General features: G+C 33.9%; 1 non-coding gene across 1 annotated transcript; it reads left to right on the top strand.

Moving 5' to 3' along the window:
- The first annotated feature begins 7,480 nt into the window (after positions 1 to 7,480).
- LOC149191386 (U4 spliceosomal RNA) lies at positions 7,481 to 7,628 on the top strand. The gene has a single exon (XR_016255385.1). It is a non-coding gene; the product is annotated as a U4 spliceosomal RNA (small nuclear RNA).
- Positions 7,629 to 13,801: the final 6,173 nt, after the last annotated feature.

Genomic DNA, 13,801 nt, shown 5'->3' on the forward strand with positions numbered 1-13,801 from the left:
ATTATTCTCAACCATAATTTGGTGGATTTCCACCCTCAGAACAGGCGCTTTACCTGGTCAAATAAGAGAGCAGGCAGAAATAACATCAAAGAACGTTTGGATCGCATATTGGTTCAAGAGAGAATAGTAGTTAGTTTTGCATGTATCAAAAGCTTCATCATCCAGGGATACCTCTCTGATCACAAACCAGTGGCCCTAAAACTAGACAAAGGATCGAATATGGGCCCGCTTCCTTTCAGGTATAACAGAGCTTGGGAAAATCAGGAGGACTTCCGAGCGTTGGTTAAAGATCAGTGGTCATCAGAGATCAGAGGGTCCCCGCATTTCGTTTGGGAAACCAAGATTAAACTCCTCCGATCGGCCATAAAACAGTGGGCCAAATTCAAGGCAATTGAAGAGGAAAAAACCAAAACAGAGCTCCAAGATAAGTTAACGCTATGGAATCAAGAGAAAGAGGCAAGACAGGACACGGAAGAAGAGCAGATCAAAGAGATGGAACTTCAAAAAGAGCTGTACAAGTTAAATAGAAAAGAGGAGGAGGAACAAAGGCAAAAGTCAAGGTGTCTTTGGCTTAAGGCGGGAGATAGGAACACTTCCTTCTTCCACAACAGTATGAAAATGAGGAGAGCTGCAAACAATATTGAAAAGATTACAGTGGATGGTTCAGAATTAAAAGAGCAAAATGAAATCATGGAGGCAGCGTCTTCCCACTTCCAAAATCTTCTCACGGAGGATCAACACGACAGAGGAGGCATGGAAATCCTTGACACATTGGAAAGCAAAACCTCTGATGTACAAAACGCTGAGCTGGACAAACAGTTTACTGAAGAAGAGATAGAGCTAACAATCCGCAACATGGCCTCAGACAAGGCCCCGGGACCAGATGGGTTCACGATAGACTTCTACAAAGCTCATTGGGACATCATTAAAAAGGACTTCATTAGAGTGGTTAGGAACTTTTTCCAAAAAAGCAAGATGGGTAGTGGTATGAAGTCCTCCTTTCTGGCCCTAATACCCAAAGAGCCCAACCCTCTCTCTTTCAACCGCTTCCGACCTATCTCCCTCTGTAATGTGTCCTACAAAATCATAACCAAAATCCTTGCCAACAGACTTAAACCTATCCTCCCCTCCCTCATCTCTGAAAATCAAGGTGGTTTTGTCCCAAAGAGGCAAATAGCAGACAACGTAATCCTCATCCAAGAGGCCATTCACAGCAGTATGAACAGGAAAGAGAAGGGTATGATAATGAAAATGGACATGGCAAATGCTTTTGATCGGGTAAACCACTCCTTTCTCCTTGCAGTCCTCAAAAAGCTTGGTTTATCAGAACTCTTCATCAGCAGGGTGCAAGAGTGCATCTCGGGCAATTGGACAGCTCCTCTCATTAATGGGAGACCCAGCACAGCTTTCAAAAGCACTAGAGGCCTGAGACAAGGTTGCCCTCTCTCTCCTTTCCTCTACATTCTCATGGCGGAAGCTTTTAGCTCCAAATTGGAAGACATGAGGAGAAAAAAAGAAATAATGGGGATAGATATCATAAGAGGCTCGAAAGGTATTAACCACTCTTTGTTCGCTGATGATACCCTCCTCATTGGTGGCGCCTCTTGCATTATGGCGAGGAGATTCAAAAAAGTCTTGGACCTCTTCCTTCAGGCCTCTGGTGGCAAACTTAGCAACAACAAATGTATGATATATACATGGAACATCCCTAACCATATCATTCAGCGCATATCCCGCATCATGGAAATTCCAGCCCAGCTAAATTGGTCATATTTCATGTACCTGGGGCTGCCTCTGGCCAAAGAAAAAATCAAATCAGTGATCTGGGTCAAGATCATTGAAAAACTCAGAAGCAAACTGCAAAATTGGGGAATGCATTGGCTAAATCTAGCAGGCCGTTTGACACTAATCAAGTCCATTCTTGCCTCTCTCCCTATTTATCAGTTCGCCATTACCTTAGCCCCAGCAAGCATCCATAAGCACATGGAGCTAATAATACGCAGCTTCCTGTGGCAAGGAGGTAGACAAAATACGAAGAAGTTCAGTTTGGTCAAGTGGGAGAAAGTGATCCTTCCAGTGGAAAAAGGTGGGCTAGGAATCAGGGTCCCTAGGTTAGCCAATTTAGCAATGGGTTTCAAACTCATTTGGCGAATCCTCAATGAAAAAGAAGCATGGTGGGCAGCTGTTATAAAGAAGAAATATCTGAATGGTCCAAACAAAAATATCCTCATGGAAAACATCACTGAGAGACAAGGTACCCCATCCTGGAATCTCATCAAGAAAGCGCTCCCTCTCTGCAAACCTCTCATATCAAGAGCTCCTGGAAATGGCAAAGATATAAACATCTGGAAAGACAGTATTATGGGATCACAGGCCAGAGACTCAATTCCCCATCTTTATCCCCTCCACAGGTGGATGGCAGAAGCCAACCTCAACTCTCTCTCAGACATCTCTATGTGGGATGAGGACCGCTGGGCAGGGTGGATTCCCCTCAACCTCCCTAATGATCTTGCTCAGCTTTGGGCAGATCTCAAATGCTCCCTTAATGGCTCAGCCCCAATAGACAGAGGGAAAGAAGACAAGTTTGTCTGGATCCCAAATGGAGGCAACTACTCGGTGAAAGAGGGTTATAAAGCCCTCCAAGACATATCTTCGGCAAACAACTGGCCCCTTCACAAAGCTGTCTGGAGTCCCGAATGCCTCCCAAAGATCAAACTTTTTAATTGGACTCTCCTTCATGGTAAAATCCTAACTGCCGAAAACCTCAGAAAGCGAGGTATTCAGGGGCCTTCAATATGTTGCATGTGTAGGCTAGCTGAAGAGAACATCTCTCATCTCTTTATTGAGTGCCCGATTGCTAAAGCATGTTGGAATCTTCTCTCTGATACTATCTCCTTGGAAGCTCTCCCCTCCCAGATTCAGGCCCTACATAAAAGCTGGGACAAAAGACTCTATCAGCCCAAAAAAGGCAAGTCCATATTGAAAAGGATCTGGAGCAGCATCCCTTCCAATGTATGCTGGCAAATCTGGAAGGCGAGAAATAATTGTATCTTCAACAATGTCAAGCCATCCATATCAGGCATCGTGGCCAACTCCATCGCCCTCATTGCGGAGTCTTTAGAGGCAAAAGGGGTCCCCCAGTCAGAAATGGAGGCTGTGGAGGAGAGGCATAGGGTATGGCTAGGTAAGTTCAAACTCATTCCAAATCCAAGAACTCAAACGAAAGAAAAGAATGGCAGCCAAGACTGGAAGCTTCGAGGCACGGAGGAGGAAGTGAACAACTGGATCAGAAGCCAAAACAGGCCTGTATTGTATTTTGATGGGGCCTCCAAGAAGAATCCAGGCCAAGCTGGTGCTGGCGGGATCATAAAGGATTCTCAAGGGAATCTCATGGTTTCCTTTGAATGGGGACTAGGCCATATGTCCAATAACAAAGCAGAAGCCTACGCCCTCCTTCTAGGCTCTCACATTGCAAAGAATCTTGGCCTTCAGAATCTTCTGATTCTAGGAGACTCAGCTATTATTATCACAGCCATGATCACAGGTAGAGATTACAAGCAATGGGCTTTAAACAATATTAAGAATCGAACCATGGAGAAAATCAAAGCGCTTGGTGAAGTGACATTCAAACATGTTCTCAGAAATAATAATAAGGACGCAGATCAGCAAGCTAATCTAGCGGTCAGAAGGAGAGTTGGTCAGGTCCGAGAGAATGACAAATTCTATGTCAGAGATATCCCGTAATCCATCGCCTCCACTCGACCTTCCCCAAGGGCGCAGTCATCTCATGCACTTAGGTCATCTTATCGATCCTCCTTGCAAATCCCCAAGCTACACCGGGGAGTACTTTGGGAGATCTCCTCGTTTTTGGGCCACAAAGAGTATCAACATCCTCAGAGCTTGCGTGATCTCGAGCTCCTCCACAACAGGCCATCTCTGTAACAACAGCTCAGCTTCTGTCTCTGGCACGCGCAGGGACATCAACACAATCATGAATTTGGACCGAGCCCATCCTCAGACTGGCCCCATCCAACCCCTCTCCTCCCGGTTTACGAGCCTCCCTCCTTCTATAAAAGGTGGTCTGTTTTCCATCCTCTCTGCACTCAGAGATCAAACTGCAAGAGCCCCCGCAAATCCTCGGAGCAGATCGGGAGTCCCCTCTCCTCAGAACGCTCTATTTTTCCGTTTTGATTCTGCTGTAAGTCTCTTTCCTTCTTTGGTGATCCTGTTCATAACTAACAGTGTCTTTGGTTCCCTTAGTAGCGCCCTCCCGAAGCTCTGGAGAACTCCTCCCCACCATTCAACGCCCCTGCACTCCGCAAATCTCTTCAAAGAGGTTTCAAGCTCTCTTCTCAGCAGAGCGCTCTCTGTCTTCATCCCTCAGGCCTCGTCGATGGAGGACAAAGGGCAGCCATCTAAACAGGGCCCAAACAAAGACCCTCTGGGAAATCTCTTCAATAGCAAAGATTGCAATATGTGCATGGCACATACTATTATGATCAACAGTGTGAAAAAATAGCTGAAGGAGTTAACAGAGGACTACCATGCTGACCGAGAATCCAAATGAAAGAAGCTGGGAAAAAGAAAGAAGGAGATTGAAGACCTGAAGGACCGCTGCATCCACATGGAGGCAGTAATCGACCATCTTCGCACCCGAAAGTCATCAGGCAGAAGCATCGATCAGAGCCAGCGCCCAGAAGGAAGACTCGGTTACTCCACACTTTCCGAGATTTTATGCATTGCAAATGTATTTGGTTAGGAGGATCCTATGTAAGGCAGTATAGTCGTTTATTTTCAGTTCTGCTTTCAATCAAGAGAAGCTACGAGGAATGCGGGTCTGCGTACCCGATTTGTGCCTCTGCTCTCATGCTCTTCCCCATCATGTAACAGCTCTACTTTCAGAAAGTTTTTTTAATATATGAGTAGCCGACATTGTAAAAAAAAAAAAAATCATAATGAATCAAGGAATATCAAACTAAAATTATATTACTAAATTTCTAAAGCAACACATTCTTATATATTATTTCTTTTCATATTTAGAATTAATCTAAAATCATTTTACTTATTTATTAATAAAAATAGATTGTTAATATCATAAGATAATCCTTGTAATGGACTCTATTAATATCACAACTTGATCATTCTAATGGACTATATTAATATCTACATGATTATGATTATGTGGTATATGGAGGTTAAATTAATAAATATTGGGAAATTTAAATAATAAAAAAATGTAGTATGTTTTAAGTTTGTGAGATTTTTCAACATAATTTTATATATTTATAATTTTTTTTAATTATTTGAATTTCTTAATATTTATTAAGATAGTATTTCTTATTTAATAATGTAATTTTTAATCATACAATAATCATAATAATTATAATTTAAATGTTCTTAACCATTAAGAAAATGTGTTTCTAAAACAATTAATTCTATATGTCTCCATTGTTTTAAAAAAATAATGATATATAAGTTGATCTTAATCTTAAAACTGAATTATTATTTTTATTTTATGTATTTATAAATATTTTTAATGGGTTGTCTAAAACCTAGATGTTTAGGAATTTTTGGTTGGAATTTGACAATTTTTTGTTGACTCAATCTTAATTTTTATTGTTTACTCAAATTTACTTGTAATTCCAAACAATCTTTGCCAAATTTACTTGTAATTCCAAACAATCTTTTCCAAATTATAAACAATAGAAAATCTAATAACACATGAATTTAATCATATATTAAGGTATTGAAAATTTATTTTAAGAAAAATGATTTTTTATTTTATTTTATTTAATTGATCTATTCTTATACATAATTTTAATATAGAATGTTTAATTATAATTTAGGAAACAATTAAAGAAAAGTTACACTAACAGATTTAATATAACTTTTTATAATATAATTTTATAAAATCTATATCTTATTTTGCTATCATATTATAATATGTATGTAATATAATGACAAGAGTATTTTCATTATTATCTTATATAATTATATAATTCTATTTCTTTGAAAAAAGTAAAAAAAAAAAAATATTTAAAGGATTGTCAATAACATATTAAATACATTTAATTATTTAAATTAATACATTGTCCAAATTCCTATAATATTAATAACAACCAATTACATTTAAACCCATATCACTCAAACAACCACACACACTTAAGATTTGACATTGGATTTAGTTATCCAGGTGATTATGATTATGGGGTATAGGGAGGTTAAATTAATAAATATTAGGAAATTTGAATAATAAAAAATGTAGTATCTTTTAAGTTTGTGAGATTTTTCAACATAATTTTATATATTTATAAATTTTTTAATTATTTGAATTTCTTAATATTTTTTAAAATAGTGTTTCTTATTTAATAATATAATTTTTAATCATACAATAATCATAATAATTATAATTATAAATTAATATTTGGAGTGTTTTAATAGTGTATCTAATTATTGTTTATCTAAATTTTTAAGCACTATTTGTATATAGTATAAAGCTATTATATTTATTGGAAAATAATATAAGAGAATATTTAATTAAATGGTGAATTTAGTAATAAGGTATTATGGACTATTTTTATTTGTTTATCTAACTAATTATTTTTTATCTAAAGCTATTTGTATATAGTATAAAGCTATTATATTTATTGGAAAATAATATAAGAGAATATTTAATTAAATGGTGAATTTAGTAATAAGGTATTCTGGACTATTTGTATATAGTATAAAGTGATTATATTTATTGGAAAATAATATAATAGAATATTGGACTCTATCTTCCGCAAAAGATTTGAGGGTACTATATTAAATTTAAATAGAGGAGAATGATCTAACAATCACATGGGTATTAAATGAATTTTAGTTGGAGAGGTATTTAATGTCAATTCAGACCTAAGGTATCAAAGTTTTGTCATTGAATGTTTACAAGTAACATGAATTTATTAAAAGATTGTTGAGAAATTAGTTTGTCTTTTAATATCTCCCAACTCAAATGACCATTAGTGATAGTGTAGTGAAAGTGAGAAACATCTTCTCTAAAGCTTGTGCACTTTAACCTAATTATTCCAATTCACCCAATATTTTTTACCTCTTTGATTAAATTGTACCAGTTAACCACTAAAAAGTTTCAATACATAAAAGTCATCCTCATTTTCTTCATATTTCAATATCCATATATAATTAACTCAACAAAATCTTGTTTTTAACACTAAACTCATAACCTTAATTTTTAAAATACTACATAATTACCATCTACTTACACATAAATATAAACAAATAAAATTTTCATATATATTATTAATTAATTATTCACATATCATTAAAAAAACATATCGATCTGCTCTTTAAACATTATAATCATCCAAATAATTGAACATTCAGTTTATCAACCACAAAATATATTGTATTTTCCCACATCTCACAATTCAGAAAAAGAAATACAAAGAAGAGTATAAAGTAGAGGAACAAATGATACGTAGCCATCTTTGCGCTTGGGGCAATGACGCATCTAGTGAGGTAAAACCGAGGAGCGTCAATTGCTGGTTGAAAACTATTTCCAGCCCCCCTCGTTGGCTTGGGCTACGCCTTGGCCTTCGAGAATTTTTGGAGGGCTCGGCTTTGGCTCGGGCTCCAAATAATTCAAATTTCCAAATGGGTGGGATTGCTGGTTAAGTTATAATATTGTCCTATATGGAATTTGTTGGCCTATGTTAAATTCGGGAAGATATTTCTTCGTGGATGTTCAGGGTTTATTCAGGACTGGGTGAAGAATATTTCTTATTTTGTCCTATATGGCATCTGTTGCGCTATGGTAAGTCCGAGAAGATATTTCTTAATGGATGTGGATGAATTATTCTTGTTACCAGAATACCAATACTACAAGAGAACTTGCATCGCTCGATTATTACCATTTGGTTGGTTTGCTTTCAAAGCCATTTAGTTTATAATTCTAGTATATGTTATCTATTCATTCTTCTGCAGAAAACATTTTAATTGTGGTAAGGTATGCACGTCAATATCAACTCTATGTACAGATGCAGTGGCACTCCCCATGGGATTGGAATTCAATTTTTTTTTTAATTTGAAGTTCAACCAGAGAAACAATTCTAAATATTTCACAATTTGAATATGATTATTCATTAAGGTTTGAGATTATTCATTAATTTTTTCTCTATATAGATATAAAATATGCAACAGGGAAAGGCTCAATTGTACAGCCACTACAGAGTTTGAACGAGGGTACGTTTGGCTACAAAGCCACAGTGAGAATGCAGGAGGTGCTAGTGTTTATGGAGGCAGTGGATAAAAAAACAGTGGCTTAATATATTAGGTTAGCCATAAACTCAAAAAATAATTTAAAAAATTAAAGTCCAAAACAAATACGCTTACACACATTTTTTCCCTTTCTCTAATTATTTTGTATGAATAATAAATATGGGTTAACATGGACCAAATCTCTACTACACAATCCCTGGAGTGAAACAGGAATATAAAAACCAATTCATGATTTGCAAATCATGAAATGTTATATTCCTTTGTGCACCGACACATGGAGTCGGCAGCCCGTCCTTCAATGGAATTACAAGGTTGGAATCCTCCACTTCCAGTGTTCAGTGTGAGTTTCACTATGCATGAGAAGCTGAATGAATTTTTAAAGTGACCTAGTATGTGCAGCTCTCTCCCTTAATATTCATGAATGTTGCGCTTGGAACCGATCTCAGAACAAGTTTCTCAATAAAATTACTTTAAAAGAAAACTACGGTTCTTCCCCACACCCCACTATCACCATCTACTTGTACCATTTACTAGTGTAGTTGATGATAAAGAAATTTTAATTCTGGAGGCTACTACTACCATTTTTAACAAAAAGGTTCTTTCAATGCATTTAGAAGGAAACTCTAAAAAACACTAGGTAGAGAAAGGAAGGCTATGAAAGCCCTTTGAAATCTTTCTAGTAATCCTCCACAATCTTTTGAACAATCTTTCAAAGTTCCAACAATCCAAGCACTAAGAAAGAAATGCATGCATCCACCCAGCCTATGAATAATAAGTACAATAAATATTTAATAAATGCTCAATGTTATTCTATTATTCCTAAAATTTACAATGGGAGATGGAGTGGGAGAGTTATTCTATTATTCCTAGATGTTACAATTAGAGATGGAGTGACAGACTTATTATTAAGAGCATGAATGGTGAAATTGATCGACACTTTTTTTTTAGAGTTATTATTTCCATTGCAGATTATTGGAACGAGAATGGTGAAATTGATGGACATCTATTTTTTGGAGTTACAGAAACACCTATTTTTTGGAGTTATAGGCACAACCATTTTTTGGAGTTATTATTAACAACAAGAAAAGGTGAAATTGATGTACAATTTAATGAAACAACTGAAAATTGTTATTTCCAATTGCACATGTCACCAATGGTTCGAAACTCATGGCCATCTTATTCCAAGATAATTAAATCCAAAAAAAACATATACTATAATTTCATATCTAAATTTTAAAATGGTAGAAAAATATTTCATCACTATCACTATCATTATCACTCTCATTCTTATCACTCAAAATTTTTAAATAATTAATAATATATGCACCATTGCTCTTATCACTGAATTTTTTTAAATAATTAGAAATATACACACTATTAACTTTAACCTTTGTTCTATTTCAATCTTATCCTAAATAAAAATCCCTTATCATTATTTTTTAATATATTAGTTCATCCATAAACTCAAAAATTAATTTAAAAAATTAATTTGTCGTACCTTTAAATTAAATTTTGTAACAACTTAAAAACTTCATAATCATTAAATTATTATATATTGACATCTCATTATATATCAAAATCTACATATGCATATTTAACACTTTTCTTGGTTATTTAATTCCAATATCTACATATTCACAATATTTCATCATTAGTTTATCTTAATTAGATTATATTTCAAGTAATTTTATAATTACATAATTTATATGTTCCAAATCTACATATAATTTTCACAATAAGCAAATTTAATTAAATGGTGAATTTAATAATGAGGGATTCTTCACTATTTGTATATAGTATAAAGTGATTATATTTATTGGAAAATAATAGAATAGAATATTTAATTAAATGGAAAATTTAATAATTAGGGATAAGCTTTTCAAATTTCTTTAAATGTTAAATTTTTCCTTACTAAACATTATAGATAAAGTAAATTATGGAAAAATAGTGAAATTTACCTATTTGTAAATATATGCAATTTTATGAAATCTTTTGATATGGATAAAGAAAAAATGCTTTCAAGATAGGTACAAAAATATACAATAAGATAGCTTGTAATAGTTAGTAGAATGAAAAATATAAGTCAACACAAAATAAATTATTAAATGTCAATTCACATGAGGAGATTCATAAAATGAGTGAATGCCAAAAAACTTATGCATATCCATAAATAATCCTTCTTAAAAAAATACAAATTAATTGGCATTGTAAATATTCACCCTAAAAGAATGTGAATATAGTTACATTCACAAAGTTTATTGCTAGGGAAAAATTAGAGATTAAATGATAACATATGTTTTCTACCTTAATAAGAAAGAGAGTAAAGAAAATTTATCCTTTCTAACTAAATGTATAATAGGTTATTTTACAAGGAAATTTAAAGAAGTGTTAAACATGTTGTTAAGAGAATTGGACAGAGGTTACCAATGGTTTGAAACCGATTATCATGTTATTCAGAAATACACATTTCCACTACTATGCCAAGTGTATGTGTAAGGTGTGTTACATTTTGTAGTCTTCCGGTTATGGTTAATCTTGATAGGTGTCAATTAACAAATGGCATGGTAAATTTTTAATGATACTTTGTAAAAGATTAATTTAAACAAGGTTTAATCATGCAATTTAGATGTGCATGGAAGTTAGTAGTGTGAATTCAATCCATTGTGGCAACTACGAGAATATACTTACATCTTTAAATTCAAATTGTCGTATCAATTTTTTTTATTAGTAAAATCATTAGAGTGTCCAACTCCAATAAGAGGGACGCCTATTGGCGTAATTATATATAATAAGTTTTAAATTAAATACTTCAACAAATTCAATATAAAATTAAAGAATATTAATTTATATAAAATAATATTTTTAAGGAATTAGTATACCATAAAAACCAAAAATTACATAAATTTTATATATATATATATATATATATATATATATATCAATTTTAAAATAATCATTTCTATCAATTTAATATAAAACTAGTAATTGTCTCTAAAGGAGCAAAGGTACACTGAACGAAATGAACATTTGCGAAGATAATCTAGAAAAAATAAACTACTAAATATAAAAACTTGTATTTCTAATAGAATAAATATTATATAAAGATCAATCTCCTTCGAGGTACTAGTGCCTAGAGACTCATTCGAGCACAATGTGTCATCCCGAGATATTCTATTAGTCTAGTTGACACTACTTCAGGAATGAATCTAATGTTCTTGTTACCAAAAAAGCACAAAATATGTTTGATTACAAATAGAAATCTTCTACATCACATTTGGTTATCCCTTAAGTGAGATGATTGATGTAAAAGGACACAGTTAAATAGATACAAATTATGAAGTGATCTTATCCTTACAAATATTAAAAATTTAGTGAAATTATTGTTATTTTTAATGCTTCAACCTTCATTGGTGCATCACAATCATTAATGTTGAAACTTAAGGTTGGACCAAACACAGGTATGAAAGGATATTTTATTTATTATGTCCTCTTCAACTCAAGTATTTTGAGTCCAAGCATGGAAGAGAACTTCAATCTCCGCACCTTTCAAATTTGTTAATGCCTACTTTCTTACTTCAATCTTGTCCACACTAGCACATGGCACTTCATCTAGCAAACAATATCAATTTAGATATTGTTTGAGCCTGTGAGAGCCACTTGCATATACTTTATTCGTGTATAATGCATTATCAAAGTTGTTCATTGTAACACCCCTCCGTTGTTATGTAAATATTTTCTAATTTGTTATTATTAGAATATTGTTATAGGTGGCTAGTGAGCCACACGAAATAATGCTAGATGCTAAAATGATATATTGAATAAATAAAAAATTAAGAGTTAAAGACGTAAATTGTGGGAAAGAGAACCTTGCCAAATCTGAAGAAAAAAAAACAAATATTCAGATTATTATATACTTAGTTTAAGATAAATATTCAGATTATTATATACTTAGTTTAATATAAACCCTAGGGAAAAGATCCGTGGGAGAGAAAAATAGATTTTTGTTTTAAAAAATGAGAGGAAACAACCTAGGCTAAGGGGAAAGCAGAACCCTGAAAGGTGGGATGTTGTTGAAGAAACATCTGTTGAAAATAAATGTATATAATACATGATTGAGAATCTGCAAGGGGTTGTTGATTCCAACAAGGGACTTCTCAACTCGGGGGGAACAGGAAGATTTGGTTCAAGGTTGGGAAGAAGATCGTTTCCCAATTGCATTTTCTAGTGAGGGATTCGGTTAGAGGTTTCTTTAACAGTGTCATTCCATAATGATTTTCATTATACATATGGGATAATAAGAAAAAAATGAGTTAGATCTATATGTTGTTGACATAGATCAGTTTATGAGTGTAGGATTAATAAGTTAGTCAACATAATGAATTTATGGGTGAATCATTACCATAATTGGGCTAGATAGTAGAAGTTCATAGTAGTTATTTGTACACATTAGATGTGAATAAAAAAATTGATTAATGAATGTTTATACCTGAGTCTTTTCTTATATGTAACAGATCAATATTTAGTTTTGTGTACCTATTGGATATACTTAAACTAATTGGAAAAAAAGAATGGTTATATTGTGTCTTTCCTTTATAATTATCAGATGATTATTTCTGAAGTTTGGCTACATAATTATCACATGAGTATTTCTGAATTTCGGCTACAATAGTTGTGAATGGAATGAAGTATAAAATTGATTACAATACGTTATTTATTTGACTTTCATGATAAGTTATTCATAGTAAAATTATCAAGCTACATATATTATATATATTCCCCACCTCGTGTTGTAATCAGGTAACGTATTTGGTTGTGGGTCTATGCATGCCACAAAATTTCTAGGTGAGAAGGTGTTGATTATGTTGGACCCGCCAACATTCAAAGGATCTCCCTGATATGAAGTCCAAACCAGACCTCACACTGTTTGGTGTTGGAGTCCCATCTGGTATGATGGCCCGGTTGCCATTATCTTAAAGATATGCCTTAGTTCTTGCTTGTCAACACATGAGAGTGGTTCACTTAGTCTTTAAACAACAAGTTTCATGTGCCTCGTGAGTGCTTAGTGTAACTTGTGTCTAACTTCTTTCACTGCAGAGGAAGAGGGTGAGAGTGAGTCTCAAGTCGAAAGGAAATAATCCCAACTCTCTTAGAGACACACAATACAACATGACATGCATATCTTTCAGGGGAGTATTCCACACGGATGTGTGAGTCACAAACACAAAGTGAACAGATATCACCTACAACACTGAGTGGAATAGTCCACACAAGTGCAACGATTGTTAAAGTAAGTTTACAATCTAATGAATTTGTCAAGTGTCCAACGGAATAGTTCACACGCGTGAGACAACGTTAACAATTGATACAACACATTTCCGACAACATATGCACTAAAACGACCAAAATAGTTCAACTGTCTTAATACATGTCAAACAAACATGCATTACAAGCGTCCAAAGAATAGTCTTACAAAAAAGTATAATACATGTGTGAAAATGTACTAGCCTGTTAACAAGCCTCTGAATTA

The sequence above is a fragment of the Pinus tabuliformis genome, chromosome 2_2, assembly GCF_031772625.1.
Source record: "Pinus tabuliformis cultivar Carrire ecotype Pingquan chromosome 2_2, CPIR1, whole genome shotgun sequence".
Classification (NCBI taxonomy): Eukaryota; Viridiplantae; Streptophyta; class Pinopsida; order Pinales; family Pinaceae; genus Pinus; species Pinus tabuliformis.